General features: G+C 37.0%; 1 protein-coding gene across 29 annotated transcripts in view; it reads right to left on the reverse strand.

Moving 5' to 3' along the window:
• Positions 1–19372, reverse strand: part of LOC110468626 (uncharacterized) — a 511599-nt gene that overhangs the window by 326354 nt on the left and 165873 nt on the right. For 6 of the 29 annotated variants that reach the window (XM_085585847.1, XM_085585848.1, XM_085585853.1 and 3 more), the window contains one exon: positions 890–8895. The exons of 21 other annotated variants lie outside the window; for them this stretch is intronic. The gene's annotated coding sequence lies outside the window, so the exon portion shown is untranslated. The remainder of the gene's footprint in view (positions 1–889; positions 8896–19372) is intronic. 2 more of the 29 variants (XM_085585851.1, XM_085585840.1) reach the window with 1 other exon arrangement.

Here is a 19372-nt window from a genome sequence, read left to right on the forward strand (position 1 = left end):
AGCACATTTATCTGCCTCTCTGGGAAAACCTTCCCTTGTAGTAAATAATATATTTGTAAAAATATTTACTTCGTGGCTGCCCAGTGACTGAACATTCTATGGAGCTGAACTCCTCCCCCATTCCCTCACTCTGCCATCCCCTCCTTTTAATTCTCATTTTTACTAAGGATAAGAGCTCTAAGATGGCCACCTGCCTTTAGTCACATGGTTGATTCATCACCACCCCCCTAAAGCTAAACCACATGATTTCCTTAATGAAAATGAGACAAGAAGTGACAAGGCTTGTATCCTTTAGTAGCTTCAGGATAACATTCATGCCCTGAGACCAGTTCCTTTGTTCACTAGACATTCTTTGAACAGACACGATTGTGTATCAAGGCCATGCAGTGCCAAATATTTATAAGGATAATAATAGCTGCTCTCACTCCACTCACAAATAGCACTGAGAAGACTCAAAACTAAGTGCTAAGAATTTTGTTATTTATTCACTTCTGAAAACCACAATGTTTTCTGAAGGAAAGGCTCTGGTATCTTACACTTTAAATACTTCCCACACGTACAAACTTTTATAAAATATTTAAGGTACAAATGGAATATTTGGGAGTCTTAAAATAATATAGTGACAATTATTTAGGAATCTGTCCCGGTTATGACAAACAACAAAGGACCATTCCAGACACCTACTGGAGCTCTTTTCTGCAAGAGAGTGCCACATGCATGTGGAGATACATATATAGAGGCACGTATGTGGGTTATAGTAAGGCTAACTCAGGTCACACACAAAGTGCTCTGGTGCATGCTTAATGAAAAACACTTCAATATTTTTAAAGAGCAAGCTGGATTTTATGTACACATGGAAATGACTGAACATAAATTTAAAATGTCATACCGTGGTTTAAGGATCTCAAAAAGCAGCATCTCCTGGGCCAGGCTGCCATGGTCTGCCCCTCGCCCACCGTGCCTTGTGCAGCCCACGGGCAGTGCTGGACCCACGCTCTGCTTTCCCCTGGGGTCACAGCCTGTGCTGATATAATGCAGCACGGTATCATTATAAACAGGTCTCTATATTCGCAAGAAAAACATGTCTAAAACCCTCCATGAGCATGAGAGTATTAGTAGAGACAAAATAAATGGTAGGTGGAGATTGCTCTTCCAGAGCAAAGGCTTGATTTCCCATAACCTGTTCAAACAAAATTCAGAAGCCCTCATTATAATGCCATTTTCACAAACCATTATTTTAGAACTGACAGTCAAAACACAGAAATGTCAACCATGATCGAGCCTGTGACACCAAACAAATTCAGGGCTTCTGTAGGTTGGTGTGGAAGACTTGCCAGCAGGTACCATCATCTTGCAGTAGACATTTTAAATGTATCTCATTTCTGATTTTTAATCTTAGCATGGGACCCCTGATTTTTTTCTTTTTAAATAATGGTTTAACAGGGATGTAATTTTACACCTACTGTACAAAAGATTTGCCTTATTTAATAGCAGAATATAAATTCTGGAAGCAAAAAAAATCTTATTATTATGAAAGAATAGTAAAATAAGATCTACAGTACCATTATTTTTTAAAATTAGACATTGTACCTTAGTCAAGAGATCCAAATATAGACCATGCTCTGGCCTGTAGTATGCCATTGATGAAAAATGGTTCTTAAATTCTACTTAGAGTCTAAGAGGGCACAATTAATATTTTGATTTTTCTCAGGAAAAAGAAGGCTCCTTCAATATATAAAAGATCTGAAGCTCTACTGATAGAGGGAGGAAAGTAACAAGAAAGAGTAAAATTGGAAAAAAAAATGGAGTTACTATATTTGATGTGCTAGCCACAGACTTCCTCCCTCACTAAAACTGGTTAGGGTTCATCTTCCTCACAGAAAGAAGAAATGACCAGTGGGAGTATCCAGCTACAGAGTAAGAAAGATCTTTACTTTTGGGATGTTCAATACAATGAGGAGAAACATAATCCCATCTGCAGCTTGACTCTATGATATAGAGAGCTTTCATGTGTCTTCATGCATCTTTCATATATCTTTGGGAGACTGTCTTCCATTTAGATTTGGAGATAGAACTAATATACAACATTTTATTAATTCTCTCCCACACATCTTTGCCCAGAAAACCGTGAATACCTCTTTGACCAATCACAATTATTTATCCCAGTTTATTAAGTGCCCCTGTACTGTAAGACTGATATTCTTGCCCTTACACAGTGTATCAAGGACATATGATAATGATAACGATCAATGTTATTTTAATACTGCACAAAGGCCAGGATGTCAATTCCATTTCTTCATTAGAAAAAAATACTATTGATTATTAACTAGAGATAGCTAGAAATGAAGAAATGAATAGGCAGATTACCCAACTACCAATTACCTGCAAAGACTTAGTCAGGTATCTGGGATGTAAATTAGGTACACGTGCTTCTGGAGGTAGACTTATTCAATATTCAGCACCATTATTTTGATTGGTTTTATTACAGGAGAAGGAATTCAGGGCTATAGTTGTACCAAATGGAAAGAGAGTGGTTATTTTTTAGTTTAGTCATGCCTGCTTTCGAACTATCACATGAAAAGTTCTCTCAGAACTAGTCCAATGAACTGCAGCAAACAGAGCTAATACTCATTGTGCCTCGGGAATCATTAAGTGTTAGTCAGTGACTGAATAACATCAAATACTCTACTGGAAAAGTTTAGCCTCTTCCAAGTGTCTGAATGCTACTCTGGCACCCCTGAGGCTCCAAGCACAGGGTTCACACCATATGTACTTACCTCATATGATCTCTGTCTAGAGAATCTCCCTTGTTTTTGTGTAATCAAAAGATCAAATTGCTTTCTACACATGCAAAAAAGGTAAAATTCACTGCTGTCTGCTGGAGTTTATTCTTACAACTGCAGAAATTCATACCTTTCCCCTTTTTTTCCTTTATTTTTTTTTTCATTACCTACCATCTACTGAATTTTAGAAAAGTTAATTTTGATACCCTGGCAGAAAAAAACAAGATCTACAAGGCACTTTGCAGCTCAGACTGCAGCTTCAGGAGGTCATGTCACTAGATATGAAGTATTCTATGTAGGAGTCCAACCAGCATTCTGAATTCCCTGATTCCTCTTACCCCAGGGAAAATGTGTGCCAGCAATAAGTCATGTGTCTGTATGATGACAGAAAACCTTCTTATTCCTTGTTTGTTAAATAGTCAATTATCTTTGGAAAATGCTCCCAAATTTTTTTTTTTCATTTTATTCCACATCCTAAAAATATCACCACAAACCTAATGCATACAGCTGATGCCCCTTCATCAGAGCCCTTCATTTTCAGAGACAATTTACATTATTAGAATCCTGTTTTCTGCCCCTCTGGTAGCTGAGCATCGCAGTGCTGATCATTCTGAGCAAAGGAGAATGGTTTGCATGCTACCCTCAAATCCTTCTAGCTTTGTCACAGCTATAGGACTTGAAGGAGGAATTAATTCAGAGAAATCCTTTGGTCTGTGTCTCACAGCCAGCTTAGATCTTACAAAAAGAGGTAGAAGCAGGAAAATTGTATTCCTTTCAATTCTGCATCTCTTAGTGATGAGACATCTTGAGGAGCATTACAGTGTTTTCAGGCTGCCATGTAGACATCAGGTAAAACCAGGAAGCTCTTACTTCCTGATTGGAATCACAGTCTAAGCATAAAAGTGATTTAGATGCTTAAATACATTTTCTAAGCACCACTGGGATTCTTGAAAATCACTGTTCTGTTGCAATACCTTCACAAAAGCCCCCACATTAATATTGGTAGCGAGGCTGGAAGCTGCTTAAACATGACCATGTAGAACAGTTTGGTGACTGATCCACACCTGGACCTGACAGCCTTCAAAAATTAGATACCTGTCCATCACCTTAAAAGAGTTCATCAAATAGCTGTCTGTACAGCACTGCCCAGCCCACACAGCAAGCTGGGGGCTCTGTGTTGCTGCCACTCAGCCTAGTGAATCTAGACATTGCTGTAATACTTGGACACGCTGTCGATACCCCTGTGTGATTTGCAGTAATGACTGAACTCAGGTCTCCCTCCTCCCAGGACCCTCATAAGATAAGATCCTCAGTGGCAAGTCTTTCTCAGCAGTGCTCATTGAGGTTGTTTTATTTTCTTTAAATTGCTTAAACATTCTTTGGGACAAAGAAAGAGAAGGGATGTGTTCAGGCTGGCAGCAAGAACAACCCCTAAGACCCAATTATTCATTATTGCACACCAAATTTCCCCTGTATCATTCTGATCATGCCACACAGCAGCCATTTACTGAGGCTACAAGGCAAAGAGCAAAGCAGAAGAATTATCAGGGGGGAGGCACAGAAGGAGCAGCAACAACAGCAAGACACACACTGCATAACAAGCGCAAGGCCATCAGCTGCATACCTACACTGGCCATCCCAACCAAAGGCAGTGGCACCCCAGAGATGCATGGAAACTTAAAGAATGAAGAAGATAGGGAGCACTTTCCTTTAGATGCCATAAAACCTACAAACCAGGGTTGAAACTTCACTTGTAAACTTCCTGCCTTAATCAATCATAGATGAAATGCACAAAAAATACATAAAAAGAAGGGTAGGGTATACAGGACATAGATATCCACAACAATTTGTTGATCATTTGCCATCTTCTCCTTCTACAGAGGCAGCTTAAAAAAAATGTGCAAAAGTCCAAAGAATGCACTTCTAGGAGTAGTTTTTCAATGGGGGTAGTTTTTCAACCTACTAGTCACATAAACTAAGGCAGTATCTGCCAGAAGTAAAACTTCTTTCTTTTAAAGGTTCTTTTAAATAATGCTGTGTTCTTTCCCCTCTTTACTTAGAGGAGGCTCAGATTGATGGATTTGCTGATTTCCAGAGGAATCTTTTAGGCTTTGAGCAAGATCCTTATTGCTGATGATAACACACACCAGAAAGCATACAATCATTTTATTCCCACTGGAATACGTGAGACATTTGGAGACTGTTTCCAGCTTTGGCAATAGCTCCATGCTGTTATGACATCAGCTTCATTATCACGGCCACTTTCATGTGATTCTTTCTAGCCCGCAGGGACAGGGGCCTGGAGTGGCAGTTTGTGACAAAACCTGTGCTGCATTCTCTGGAACCTCACTGAGTCTTTTTTCCAAACTGAGACTTTCACACCTATGCTCAGAATACCAAATCTTTAGGCAGATGACCAAGGCAAGACTGAGGCATCCATACATAGGATCTTTGGAGCATTCTTTAAAAAAAAATTTAGTTCTAGCCTTCATGAATGTATATTTCACCATGTCAGAGTGAACAAAGTGGGCTGTGACAAGCAAATGCTTACTTGTCCATTGCTCTCCATTTCTTTGTGTTCATTTGGATGCTACAATATTAAAAAGCAGACACACTGAAAGCAAAAAGTATTACTGGCAGAAGTCTCCCATTCCCTTTCTTATGGGAAAATAATAAAATAAAAATATATTATTCCTTCCATCTATTTGTATTACTTTTTTGACCAGTAAAAATTTAAGATGCAAATCCTGACATCTGCCATGAATATTTGTAAGTCTAAACTAAACTGGGAGAACTGGTTAATGTAAGACTTGCTAAAAACCCTAGGGCTCTTTCTGGATACACTCTGGCCAAGATATGCAGTCTAAGGAGCTCTTGTGGCTTTGCTTTGATTAAGATAGTATCTAAGTAAATAAATATTTTCACCATCGTGTGCCTTGGGGATGAATATCTGCCCTTATAGCCACAGTAAAGGCCCTTAGGACCATGCACTGGCCAAACACTGAAACTGTTGTCAGAGTCAGTGCTCCTTCCCAGGGCAGTCTGAAGGATTTCCTCGAGCTTGAACAAAAATACTGAGACAGTAGTTGTTTAGACCTACTGTGGTTTTTCAAAGATAAAAGACTTTGATCATTAAATGAAAATGGATAATGTCCCAAATTCACCCAGGGAACACAGCTATAGAATCTCAGGAGAGTTTCTTCAGTGGGTATATCCTTCCCCATTCAGGGCATCTGCTCTTTGATAAGATCGGTTAATTTGTGTATCTTAAATGCTGACTGGCATACAAGATATACAAGGTATACCAGATAGAAATAAATACATAACATTTTAGCTCCCTTAATTTTACCAGACAGATTTAATAAATGCACATAACTAATGGGTATATAATGACTTCCTAAACTCCTACTTGTAGATCATGCATTCTATTTCCCAGTATATCTTTTTTTTTTTTTTTTTTTTTTTTCCCAATGAAAAATTAAATTGGAAAGTCAACAAGAAAGAAATCATATTGGGGACTTTTTCTATCCATTCATTTACATTTTCACTCTTTGCAGAATGTGGATAGTATATTTTTATGGCATGTTTGGTTGCTATTCAAAACATTTTTTTTAATTGAATAGCAAAATTGTTAGGTGAGTAGAATCCTGTATGCATAATAAGAGCACAATTTAAAGGTGTCCCTAGGCTAATTTATGAAGCACTAAATCAATTGGAAAGTTTTTCCTTTTTCTTAAAGAGGAAACATGCTTTTTCAGCTGGTTTTCTCTGTTTTCATGGTCTGCACATTGATCATAGCCTGGTACAGTTAGCCAAATGCATATGGGTAAAGAAATATCTGAGAGATGAAAATAATGACATGTACACTCTTTGTTGGTTTGTCTCACTTCCCTTCCTAATTAAATTCTCCATTAACTAGTGCACAAGCCATTACTGAATAAGGTGCACAGGCACTGACCAGTGTGATAGAGAATACAATTAACACAAGAGTTTTGCACACAGGTATCTGTGATTGCACAAAGACCAGGCTGTAAGTTAACAAAAATGTTATGTGAAATACCATTCTTCACAGCCCAACAAGGACGTGCACATTAAGTTTCCAATAAACTATGGGAAAAATGTGCATTCCAGAGTAGGTGTTGTTGCTTCTTACTGTGGCTGTGTGAAAATGATCCTTAGAGCACACACACAGATCTCAAAGCACATTACAAAAGCAAGCAGGTAGCACTCCCATTTGTATCAATAGCAGACAGAACCACATAGATGGCACAAACTTCCTGACTCATCCAGCAACAGAGACGAAAAAAATAAAAAACCAAGGTTCTTTCCTAGATCAGCACATTATTGCTGACTCTCATTTTGCATTTGTTGATAGTGCCTTACAGAAACATGTTCCAAAGTGATATTTTATCCACTGATAATTTTTATGTATGGCAGTTGCTGGACTTTCCCAGTCCAAAAGTCCTCTGAGGAGAAATAGTTTGCAGTTCATACACTGCTCTACAGATAGCCCAATAAAGATAGCTTGTCCTAGTTTCAAGCATAAGAAGCTACACAGAAAAACTGGTAACAGGACATACTCAACAGTTTTGGACTGACTAATATGTGCACTCACCTTACACAAGTAAAAAGCTGTTCTTGTGAAAAAGGCAGAAAAGACAGCAGAAATGTCAACTCATTGAGGGCTATTCTGACAGTGTAGCAATTGACTGAGAAAGCAGTGCCTATGTTATAGATGCTTTCATGTTTGATTTAAAATGCAATCTGTTCCATTATTAAGTACTCTCATCCTGGGACATTAAATTAGACATATTGTGGAAATTCCAAAGTCCAAACACATCACCAATTCTTAAATTGGTAACGCTTATGTCCTAAACTGGTAAAATAGACCTTATTTTATCCAGCAGAACTGCACTATGGGTTCAAAGAGCTAGTATTTGATTCTATGGTCATGTTTTACGGCTCTTCTTAACTAAAGAGAACCTAAGGAATTGCATTTATATATTTTTGTCCTTCAGAAGGACAAATTATACTTCCTGTTCATGTAACTATCATGAATGCTGCATCCCCTACATGATACAGTTTAAAGAGTATAATTAGCAAAATACAGTCCTTACTTGTCATACAGATGCCACCATCTGACGCTGAAAGGCAGAATATTCTATTCTTGTATCAGTGTTGACAAATCCAGAATAGCTTGAACTTTACAAGATATCCTGTCCCAAGAAGCTGCTTTTCTAATACAAGATTTTTTACACCTGTTATCTATGGGAAGAATAGAAAATTACTCACAGAAATATCATTTGGACTTTTTAAAATACCTTGCAGCATTTTAGGTTCAGAAACTGAGATAAACATATATGTTTCTATTTGGAATACATAATATTATTCCTCTATCATTTTTATTTGAAAGCAAGCTGTATTTATTTAGTTGGTTTTTTCTCTGTGATACCTTCTTCTTTACAGCTATGTAATATCCACACCAAAGGCTGTTGAACCAGCTGCTTAGTAGTTCCTCAGAGTAGTTCCTTCAATTACTCTGAAAAATCTCTTCCAAGATGCCTTGCCATAAACTCTCCAAAATCAGAGCAGCCATAGAAAATTGTGATATAGAAGTCCTTAACAGCGCAATATGCAATCCAATATTACATCTGCATGTGTACACTTAGGTTATTTTAAGGTAGGTTTTGAAACCCTCAGGCAGCATACTGGACTGGGTGAACAGTCAGGACCACTGGAAGATTTTACTAAGAAGTTATGCCTGGATTCACCACAGGAAAAGGCAAATTGGGCAAAGAGAACTTATCATGGCATTTAATGACATTAACATGCCATTCCACTGACACTGAGGAGGTGTGACATCTATTCCACAGGCTGGACATGCAGTGGGTAGTGAGAGAAACGTCCGCTTAATTCAACAGACATAGAATTTTACCAGTTGGAAGTAACTGGGCTCTTTGAAGGCAAACAGGATCAACATACATGCACTATTTAAGATCCACTAAACCCCTTTCTGAGGGCATAAGCACTGTACCTGTCTCATGCTGGCCTCATTTGCATGACTGAAATTCATCCCAAATATACCACATAAAATACTGTAGAATTTCTGTGCCTGCAAGAAGAAAAAAGGACTGTTCCTAATGTTTTATTAAAGTCTCGTAATTCTGAACTAGCGTGATGCCATTTTATATGTGTTGGAAATATCCTCACGAATACCTGTGACAAGTGTTATTAACATAAAATAAAAAGTAGAATTGGGCATGATTTAAAATTTAGACACGCACTTGCCACATTTAAAAATGTACTTCACAGATATATTTTTAAACCATGTATTTTTCAAAAACAAGTCAATTCAATGCCTTATATTTTGAGTTTTAATTCCAATCAAGCTAATTTCTAGTCATCATGAACACATACCTGCCAGTAATGAAGGTTGTTTAATTAGGTCCAGATAAAATAGCTACAATTCTGTTTCTGATCCACCTGTCAAAGCAAATCAGTCTTTTACATGACTTTAAGAAAACAAATTAGACTAGCTGATGATTTTTTGAATATTCAAGTAGACATACTGAAGATAAATCCAAACCATACTTGTGACTGAACAAAAGCCTGGAACGTGACCACAAAGATGAAGAGATCTTGTTCTGCCAGAAGCAGATTTCCAAGCTTGGCATTTGAGGATTATGAAGTCAAGGACAGGGTGCTAAAAAGTGCTACTGGAAAGGATAGCAGTGGCTTCCACAGCTTAAGGCAAGGTAACATTTCAATGCTATGTAAAATTAAATACAAATAACAATGTTAAAGGTCCTACTTAATGCCCCAAAGCCAGGTGATTTCAGAATACACGTGTCCAACTCATGCCACTATAGTTCTATGGAAAAAAACCACAAGTTTTCTGTTCCTGCCACTGTTACAGAAACAAGTAGAAAATCTAAAAGGGCTTATAAGCTTGAATGCTAAAAAATAATTTATTTTTATTTGGATTTTAAGATGGGCTGGTAGGCTGTATACAAAAACATTTACTGGTAGGCAGATGGCAACAAAAATTGACTGTCACAAATGGATTTGACATATATTATGTTAATTAAAACAACTTAGTACAACTTAGTACTCTGAGAAATTGCTAGTGTTTGCTTAATACTATAGCAGCTCAACCAACAAACTCCAAAAGTGTAAGGCTAGGCATAGGTGCTAGGCAACAGACTAGAGAGAAAACAGTGATTAAAAGCACCTCTTAGACACAAACTGTAAACATCCAGAACACAGAAAAAAACGTAACTCAAACTTTAATATAGAAATTATCTATTAGGCTCTGGTATGCAAATCAATCAACATGTGCTTGCTGTTTCTGTGCTTACTGTGTACTCAATCCATTAAGTGAGAAGTCACCAAAAATGGCAGGGTCTCATGTGGTTTTTCTCATTTGAGACTACCAGTTATTCTGCTCAGATGTTACTTCTCTCATTCTTTGATTCCCTATCAATGCAGTTGTACTGATGTTACTTCTTAGAGCACTAACTTTTTTCCAGTCATTTATGCAGATTGCATTGGCAATTGTTGTGCCTTCTAGACTATGAACTTTAAAATTTTGATTGATTTAAAACTCATGATGACTTGTTCTTTTCTTCTGACTGGCATTCTAAGCACCATCCTCAAATTGTCTTTAATTTGTTTAGACTGGATATTATTTGATTTGGCTTTCCAAATCCAGTGAGAGTTAAGTGATTCTATCACATGTATGCACTGATTTCTTACCTTACGCAGATAATTCCTGTAAAATACAGTTATGGTAGAAACAGGGCACAGTTGTTATGAGCGGATCAGTTTCCATAATGTTTGATGGGTTTAATTATTTTCTCTATGAATAAAATCCAGACCAAATAAAGTCATAGTTTTTCCATTTACCCCATCACATTCATATGAGAGGAAGTTATGAGTATCAAAGTCTGAAAATACATTCATGTTTTGTTAGTCTCTTTACTTCACTGAAAGGAAACTTGTTAGATGATGCAGTCTGACTTGAATCTCACAACCTTATGTTGTGAAAATAGCAATGCATGAACTTGTTATGCCAACATATTATGAATAGTTTAACAGGTTCTCCTTGAAATGAGGATATCACTTTTTTTCACCCTCAGCTAGTTTTGCTCAGGTTACAAATGGAATGAATTAGATGAGTCAGAGGATGAGATTTTTTTGAGATTATGTCATTAGGTCTCAGTTTGAGAAGCTCTGATTATTGACTTGGTTGCCAAACTAAGGAACAGAATTCCATAAGTGATTCATACTCACTCTCCTTACCTAGAATACATGCAATTCTTCCTACTTCTTTCTAGTACTGGATGGAAAATATTACCTCTTATTTCTGCAGTTCTGAAATCACAGGCTGATATGCCCCTGTCTGGATCTGTGAGAAAGAGAAGCAGCTATAGGCTGCTGGCTGTTTAAAAGCAGGCTGTTAAAAAGTGTTGTTTTCACCTGGGCATTTGTACACAATCTACTCCTGATGTTGTATATAACCATATGCTTTATATTAATTAGGCACCATGTCCAAAAGACTACAGATTCTTTCATTGTCACCTTCACCATTTTTAAAAAGGATTGTACTGAGGTATTTTATTTATGTGCTTTTTTTCCCTCTAGATCAGAAGTAGATTGTATTTATTTGAAATATGGTTAGATCAGAAGTAGATGATATTTATTTGAAATACAGTTGCAGCATTGTTTCAGAATATATCATATATTACTGCACTTTGGGCCTGCAATATATTGCAAAACTCCTTAAGACTAAAAAAAAATATAAAACTGGATTTTTGCTTCCCATTTTCTGGAAACAAATAGAAGCACAGAATCATAGATTATTCTGAGCTGGAAGGAATCCACAAGGATCATTGAAGTGCAACTGGATCTGCACAGGGCAGCACCAAGAATCCCACCATGCACCTGAGAGTTTTGTCCAAAGGCTTCTTGAGCTCTGCCAGGCTGGTGCTGTGACCACTGCCCTGGGGATCTGTTCCAGTGTCCAGCCACCCTCTAGGTGAAGAACCTTTTCCTGATATCCAGCCTAAACCTCCCCTAACACATCTTTATGCTGCTTCCTTGAGTCCTGTCACTGATCAGCGCCTGCCGCTCCTCCTCCCCTCACGAGGAAGTTGTGGCTGCAGTGAGCTCTGCCCTCAGCCTCCTCCAGCCTGAACACACCCGGTGCCCTCAGCTTCCCCTCAATGCCCTTCACCACCTTTGTTGCCCTCCTTTGGACCCTCTCTAATAGCTTTCTTGTCTTCTTATACCACAGTACCCAACACTGTCCCCAGAACTTGAGGTGAGGAGGTTGCAGCGTAGGGCAGAGAAGTACAATCACCTCCATTCATTGCTGCCAGCTGGCGATGAATCATCTGCTACATCATCATCACTGCTTCTTGCAAGACCTGAAGCCTGGATTAAAGGTGTTAAGAATACTGGCAAAATTTGGCCAGTGTTAGATTATTTATGTTCACACTTTGCTGGCACGTGCACTCAGATTATCAGCTATATGACTTAGAAAGGATTTTACCACAAGGAGCAATGAAGACCACAAGATGCCACTAACTCTACTGTCATTTGACCAGTCTAAACTGGTTGATACAAGAAGATGTTTGTTTATTTGATCTCTATTTACTATAAAAATTGCTATTCAAGATTTTGCTAAACTCTCTCCAAATTTCTGCTTCTCTGCAGGTCACTGGCTGCAGCAAGCCTGCCTTTTTAAGGTGCTTTGTGTCATTTGTTGGTGTTAGGACGATACAGTTACTTGCTTATCCCACCAGAATTGGGTTTTTCACATCTATGATGCTGTGTGCTCCAATTAATTTTTATTTCATCTCTCACCTAGCTTTAGTATATATGGCACATAGTTTCACCAGTTTTACACCCTTCATCAGCACAAAACTCAGCACTTTATTAGTGCTTATCTGTGTTGCAAAAGGGGCAAAACCCCACGACTTAGATTGCAAGCTTGCCTCTTCAGAGTTCTCAAAATCATGCCTTTAAAACACTCTTTCAACAAGCAAGTTTGTGTTGCACCTTTTTCCTCAGCTACAGAGAGCAGGGAGGTGGGGCATTTCACTGCGTAAAAAAGCACAACCATTTTGAACATCTCATGTTTTAATGCTATTAGCTCAAAGCATTGAATTAGATTGAGGAAGGTTAATGACAGGTTTCAGTCATGATTGCAGTGACCATGATAAAGGAAAGGGGCACAAGAATGGCAGTTTTAACAATTAAACCCTCTCAACACATTACTTTAACATTATTGCCATAACACAGTGAAATGCCACAGTTAATCAGATCACAGTTACTGCCAACTCTCTCAACCAAGTTCTTGTGTTGGGATGTTCTACAAGATAATCATGTTCTTCATTAATGCTTAGTAAAGGTGGATGCCACACAAATTAGTATCCTTAACTGTTTATGGTTATAAATATAGGAGTTATTTGATTTTCATTCTAATTTTAAATTGGCATTATAAATACACAAAGTACAGTCAAATCCCTGTTCCCCTGTAAATCTCAGTTTCCATAAAATAGAAGGCTACAAGCACCAAGCCATGTTGCACCATACAAGGCTTCCAGTATATGCTGGAAGTATTTTGCTTGCCTCACTAAATACCAGAAGCAAGTCTGTCACTAGATCAGTCAGCAACATCTTCTTGTTTCAAATATTTATTTCTCTGCCTCTATTAGGTTGTAAGCAAACATCTGATTGATTGTAACCTCCTGCAGGGTCCCATCACATTTTAGGATTGGCCCTTTCTCCATATCAATAAAATTCAATCACAATGTATTTCTAGTGCTAACACATGTCAGAGGACTAAATTATTCTACAAAGAGGTCACTTTTTGCTGTAGTATGCTCTCATGTACTCACTGAGGACACAAAGAAATCAAGAAGCCCAGGCTTGCAGAGGAAGAAAGACAATTTTGGCCAGCAGTAACAGTGTTAGATGTGGATGTACTAGACCCCAGTTCAAGTCACTGATTCCTCTGTGCCTTGAGCAAGTGAGTGGGATTACTTCTATAAATAGGATTAAGAGCACTTACAACTACAACTCCAGGATATTTCAGAGTTAAACAATTAAAGGCTTTTGGCCTGTTTAGATACTTTAATAACACAAACTACCCAAAGCAGAGAATAATGAGAATGTCTGGTAAATGTTTTTAGTCTCTTCTTTATATAGTGGGGGGTTGTGGCTTTTACAATGTTACAGCTATTAATTTGGGGAAATAGGTTATGGGAAGGTTAATGAAAGGTTTTAATCATAATTGTGATGACCATGGCCTAACAAAAGCCAGGGAATCTTGCAATTAAAAAAGAAAACCAAAATTCTATTTATCCACTGACACAAAGAAATGCCACCATTAATTATACACCACATTGATTACTAAAGTTGTCATGCATCCTTTTGACACGACAATCACTGGAATGGTGATATTATAACACTATCCACCAATACTAACCCTCTACAACCTTCAGTTATTTCTATTGTTCAAAATGATCACATTGTTTGCGTAGACTTGAAGCAGAAAAATCTGATGGAAATCTGTGACTTGGATCTTTCTTTACCATACTATAATACAGAGCAGAATCCTCCTCTTTGTTCATAAAAATATGTACCTATAAAATAATATATGTACTGTCTGCTGAATATTCTCTACTATTCATGAAGTTAAAATTAACTCCTTATTTTAATTGCTTATCAGTTCCATAAGCATAATTCCCATGATTTAACCTGCTTTCATGGGGATCTGCTACCTTTCCATATAGAACTTCACATTTTTATGAATTTTTACTGTTTAAAATGTATATGTATGTAAATTATTATGCATCTGAGCCTTTCACATCAGAGGTACACTATAAATACTAAATCAACGTGGAAAACATCATGTCTGCTTTAACTTGACTTGATTATGGCTAAATATGAAAAAATAAATTAGCATTTTACTCTATTTTTAGTTGTCTTCATTGTATTATACTGTATATTTGCTTCAAGTGTGTAGATTAACACCTCTCCCAACTATTTCCTATAGGTTTATGCTAATAAAGTGCAATTTAAAACAAAACATGAGGGACTAGCAAGAGAAAGTCAGGTGTCTAATACAGATGTTCCTTAACTGAAGGACAAATATGCTGAAAATCTTGGGATACTGAGTTTTGCCTTTTCTCAGAACAAACCTACCTACTGCAGCTGGTAAATGTAGCACAAGTTGTGTTAAAAAAAGGCTGAGACAATACAAAGCTTTCTTCTAATTTAGATTACATTTTTGCTCATGTTTTCCATAATTTATTATTGATTTCTCTTAGATTTATTACTATATTTGAGCTAGTGATTCAAGTGATTTTAAGAATAAAGCAAATAAAGCTACAAAATGCTGCAATTCAGCAATTATGCCAAAGACCATTTTTCTTCTACATGGACGTGATTGACATAGGAATGTGACTCAGGAAGAAAACATTATTAATATGAAGAAAAGTTACAACTTTTGAATTATGTTGTCTTGCCTTGGAAGTAATTCCCTGGGTTAGATCTGCATTGCATATTCTGATAAGTATATATAGATTCTCTTTACACATTTTAGCTTCCTTAATAATTTTGCTAAATGCAGAAGAGGGGAAAATAAAGACATATTATTAATAAACAAGCAATTAAACAGGTTAGGGCAACAATGCAATGCTGGTCATTCAGGAACCCTGTGCTAATTTTAATTAGCTACTTTCCCTTGCTTTCAAATGTAATTAAAGCAGCTTAGTTGTGCTCAGTGATGCAAACCACCTTATTTAATCACTAACATTATTTCCCTGAACTATTAATGATTTTCAAAATGCTTGTTTATGCAGAATTAGAACAGTAATTATCTTACCAGTTAATTTTGTACCTTCACATTTCACACCTTGCTCAAACGTCATTCATTTACCATAGCCTTTCTGTCAAAACAAAGAAATGCTTGTTCTAAATGTGCTTCTGACTGCCAAATTGAAAGCCAAGTTTTGTAACACTAATAAAGTAGCTCCCAAGTGAAACAGGTGTAGTAATTTAGACCCTTCCTGTCTTAAGCTTGCACGTACATGCTATGTCTTTTCTTTATTAGCTTTAAAATGAGAGCTTGGTGTGCAAAATAAGCTATTTAATTCAGACTTGTGGAGCAGAATATAATCTTTAATTTAAACTAGAGCCGTAAAAAAAGGCCTTTAATTTTAACTGGCATGTGCGTGTGAATTTGAATTAATAATCCAGAAAATTGAAACTGTTTTGCTGCTGTTGCTGGATAGTGACTGTTCTTCACATGTCCTTAGTTTTCACTCACTCCATTTTTCCCTCCCAAGCTTTGCTTAGTGTCTATTCCATGATGTTCCTTTCTTACAGAAAGGGAATTATTATAAAAAACAAAAAAAACCCTTGATTGATTGAACTCTTGTGAAAACATATTGTGTTGAAAGAAATTCTTATGTCTATATATTTTGGTTTACAAAAAGACTATCATTGGTATATTCATTACATCTATTTAAGTCAGAATTTAAATACACCATGAATTTATACTTCATAAATCAACAGATTTTTTCCTGTCATATCTTTTAGTGTAAGTTAACAACTAATTGTGGTCTTATAATAAAAAAATACAACAGCCTTACAATCAGCAAATCACTCTTTCTCCTGACTCTTGTGAGAAAGGGAAGTCTTCCCTATTACCATGAAAACTAAGCAACTGCCTAAAGTAATAAAAAGAAAATTTGTGGCAGAATGAGAAAAGAGGAAACCCCATCTTTGAGGTGCTCTGAACAGTCTCGGAGGTCTCCCACGCTCGCCCCAAGCTGCCCAAGTTCTGGCAGTGAGCACTAATGGCTGCTGCTGCCTGGGAGCCAGATGAGCAGCCCGTGAAGAGTCATTCTGACTCCTGCCTCTTGGCCACGTCACACTAAACATCTATCTATGTAATCCAATTCAATCAAGCTCAACATTTAATCCACAAAACTAGAAGACAGCCTAAACATCCCACTGTAAATGAGGCCTGTCCTGTATACATTGCATCTGTGGATAGCACAAATACACATCTGGCAAAATTCTTTCTGAAGAAGGGGACAAAAAAGACTGGATTTGATGTAATGCTTCTACTGCTTACATAATTTTTTGCAGGAAACATAACTGTAAACATAGTATAAGATCTCAACTTTTAAAGGCTTGTTAATGCAATTAAACATAAAAGCAGTGAATTTGACTTCCACTGGACCCCTTTAAAGGGTGAAGTTACACATGTAAGAAAAGGGGACAGCTGGATGTACACCTAAGAGGCTAACAATAATTTTGCATGTGTTCATTAGAGGTATGGAGTTACTACAGTCAAGATTTTAAATACTATATCAACATTTGGCAAATATTCCATCTAAATACATTATAAATAATACAAAAGAAAGCAAATCAATACAAAAAACCTGTTTTAGTTAAAAAGCCATATTTTGTCTAAAAGCTTTACATGTGCCCTGACAAAGTAGTTATATTTTAATATATTTAAATGTATTATATTTTTCCAGAAATTCTATAAATTTGAGACAGCTAAAATTATTTCAATATTTTCAGAATACCCAAGATTCATGGTCTCCTGGCAACTAGCAATCACATGGCTGGAGAGGTTTTGGCCTACTGTTACAATGCCATTATATGTTTGGTTGATGATTTATTCAAACCCAGTTGCAAACCTGCTGTTAGCTCCCTCATTGCTTTAATGCAGCCAGTCTACCATTCATAACTGTCAAAAACCAATTCATTGGGACTTGAGCTTATTAAGCACCCAAAGTGTGTACTGAACATAGGCAGTTTTGTGCCTCGGAATGTGAATAAACACTATCCTTTGCATTCACTTAAACTGAGTCTCTGATGTTTTTAACACCAGGCATTATTTTTATCTTGTTATCAGAATACTCAGCCATGAACTCCAAAGAATCCATTGCGCAAAGCCTGGTGTTAGCAGGTGTCAGTAAAGCCTGGCAACCTCCTGTCTAACAGGGCACAGGCACAGAGGGAGAGGGTGGCTTAAGACACCGTACTTGCAAAAAGTTACTGCAGGCACAGAGCACAAGCTTTATGATTTCACACAGAAACAGGAAGGACAGGCTCATCTTATGGATACAGCACAGTACTTGGAGAAACAATAATGGACTTATTTTCTTAAATACTGCTTTATTTGAAAGGAGAAAGATGGCTCTGGCAATTAAATGAGTAATCACAGTGGATATTTACCCTATTGAGGACAATATATCAATTCTCTTGGTCAAACATGCCAACTGTATAAATAATATAAGGAGGAAATGGCTTTTGAAAATAAAATATTACTTAACAAGATCATTTATATTTTAATCTAATGTTAATTCAATTGTCTCAAAAAGGCATATTTGAATTGCAGGCTTTTATAGTTTTTCATGTTGAACAACATGGTAATGTGATTTTTCTCCATTCTGTACACATAACGAACATTCTAAAATGTGTAGCCACAATTACACAGCAATAGTGTGCAGGATATTTAATGCTAGACTGGGAAAAAAGCTGGTTCAAACCATTTGGTTTAAAACAATCATAAACAGCCACTTTAACATAATGATTCTAGTATAATATGCTTTGCTTACATTTTAAGAATTGTAGTGGGGAAAAGATAACATTCTGAGCATTAATTTAATTTAAATTAGGACTTCTGTACTAGAATTCAAGTTCTGACCAAATAATAATTAAATAAAGTTTGAGGTTGTTTTTCAGGGGTTTTTTATTCTGACACAAAGGACTCAGTATTTCTTGAAAAGGAAATTATTACAAAAATGTCAGCAAGAATAATTGGAGGGTCAGGAGGTTTCTTCTTGAGTGTTTGCTGATGTTGTGCCCATCCCATCAAGAATTTCAAAAGACTAATAAAGTGGCACTCTATCTTCTGGACAGTTTGATGTTTGTCTTTGCTGTCAAGCAAAAGGGGATGCAATTCCATTCATACCGAGAAGATTAGAATAATGCAGAAAATATGACAAACCAGAACAATTCACAACCAGTCAACACGCTGAGGGATCTAGACTCCTTTAGTACATAGAGTCTGACACACAGGGCCCTGATGAATCAAGGTTGTTCACTAATAACAAATGTACTTTCTTACTAGTGCTTCACATTTTCATAAAGAATTTAACACAAATAACTTCTTAAAATTACTCAAAATCATCATGACATCAGTTAACTACACTACACCTTAACCTGATGCTGTAAACAGAACAGGCCTCTGCTTACACTTAGGAGTGGCTGCAACAGGACTATTCTGCACTGGACATGGGAGTCCTTGCAGGAAAAACCCTTCCAGAACTATTGGCAGAGTCATGACAGAGAGGTATGAACATATATGTAAGCTTTTCAAAAGAACAATCACCCTAGAAAATTAATCATCATTCCTTTTCTACAAGATTTTCAGTTCAAACTCAGGGCTTCCTTTAACATAAAGAGTGGACACAGTACTCCAGGCTGTTCCATTTATTTTGTGGCAATGTAATGCAGTTACATTTAACTAGCCATGAACTGGCAAATATATACAG

Source organism: Lonchura striata, chromosome 8 (genome assembly GCF_050655825.1).
Source record: "Lonchura striata isolate lonStrDom1 chromosome 8, ASM5065582v1, whole genome shotgun sequence".
Classification (NCBI taxonomy): Eukaryota; Metazoa; Chordata; class Aves; order Passeriformes; family Estrildidae; genus Lonchura; species Lonchura striata.